General features: G+C 40.3%; 1 pseudogene; it reads right to left on the bottom strand.

Annotated features, from left to right (window-relative positions):
* Window positions 1-366: 366 nt before the first annotated feature.
* LOC101582933 lies at window positions 367-1,008 on the bottom strand (annotated as a pseudogene).
* Between the last annotated feature and the right edge of the window lie 440 nt (window positions 1,009-1,448).

The following is a 1,448-nucleotide window of genomic DNA, read 5'->3' as shown; positions in this document are numbered from 1 at the left end:
AGTTATCAGGACAACCAATTATTTCATATAAGCTGCATCTGAGACAACATAAGATGAAAAACTACCATCCCCATACATAACTAATTTGTGCTGTGAACCAACAAGAACCTGCTTTAAATTTCCATGCCAATTTACAACCTCCATGCTGTACCAGGCAAGGTTAGGGGCTATTGAAAATACCACTAGGACAGGGCTATCTAAAGACACATTTGGTAGTCTGTTAACTACACTAAAAAGACACTGTACAGTTTAAACAAATCTTACACAGCTTTACATTTCAATTCTTTTTTTCTTTAAAAGGAGTGAGTTGTGAACAGAGGGGTTAAATACTTTATAGACAAGAAAAAAAACTGCACTAGAATCAACTTATTCATCATCATTCTCTTCTTCATCCTCCTTAACCTCTTCATCTTCTTCTTCCTCCTCTTCATCCTCATGTTCTTTATCATCCTCCTCTTTCTTCTTTTTCTTGCTTTTGTCAATCTTGATGACTCCCTTTTTTGCTGCATCAGGTTTTCCTTTAGCCCAGTAGGCAGCGATGTCCTTTTCATACTTCTCCTTCAGCTTAGCAGCCTTCTTCTCATATGACTCCTTATCATCTGCTGCAGTATTATTCCACATTTCTCAAAGTTTCTTTGTGACATCAGCAATGGAGAGGCTAGGATGTTCTCCTTTGATTTTTAGGCAATACTCAGAACACAACAAGAAGGTCAAAGGAAGCCTCTTGGATGCATTGGGATACTTGAACTTCTTTTTTGTCTCTCCTTTAGGAGGAATGTAAGTTTTCATTTCTCTTTCATAACCAGCCTTGTCCACTTTTACCATGTCCTCAAGTTTTCCTTTCTCTTTAACAGACATGGTCTTCCATCTCTCTGAGTACTTCTTAGAAAACTCTGAGAAGTTAACAGAAGCATCTGGATGCTTCTTGTGCTCCTCTTGGTAAGTTTTCACAAAGAATGCACATGATGACATCTTGCCCCTCAACTCCTTAGGATCTCTTTTGCCCATGTTTACTTGTTTTCCTCGGTGAAACAGAGTCACCCATTGCCCATCAGGCTCTCACTTGCCTGAGCACTGGAAGATTAGGAAATACTTATTGAGCAATAGAAAGCTCCTGTCTGAGGGACAGGAGGGGTCCCAGATGGGTTGCTCCAGGGACCCCGATTTCAGGGAAATTTTTTGGAACAGTAACTATATAGGTACATGGTGGATTACAGCTATGATTAAACAATAAGGATATAAGTATAGCTGCTTATGTAATAAGGGTCCAATGGGAAAACAAGTCATGTAATAAGGTGCCTGGAAATGATGGGTCCAAGGTTTTGGTCACTCACTGGGGTCACTGATGTCACTGTAGGCTTCATTAGGCCTGGTGTTGGTACTCCAAGGAAGTACATAGGCCTGGTCATCTTGTCTTTATCTTGAGGCCTGGTCTTCATCAGATGTGC

This window comes from Octodon degus, unplaced genomic scaffold (genome assembly GCF_000260255.1).
Source record: "Octodon degus isolate 3935 unplaced genomic scaffold, OctDeg1.0 scaffold00019, whole genome shotgun sequence".
NCBI classification, from domain to species: Eukaryota; Metazoa; Chordata; class Mammalia; order Rodentia; family Octodontidae; genus Octodon; species Octodon degus.
Note: the sequence above shows the minus strand (reverse complement) of the source record. Positions and strands in the feature narration are given on the sequence as shown.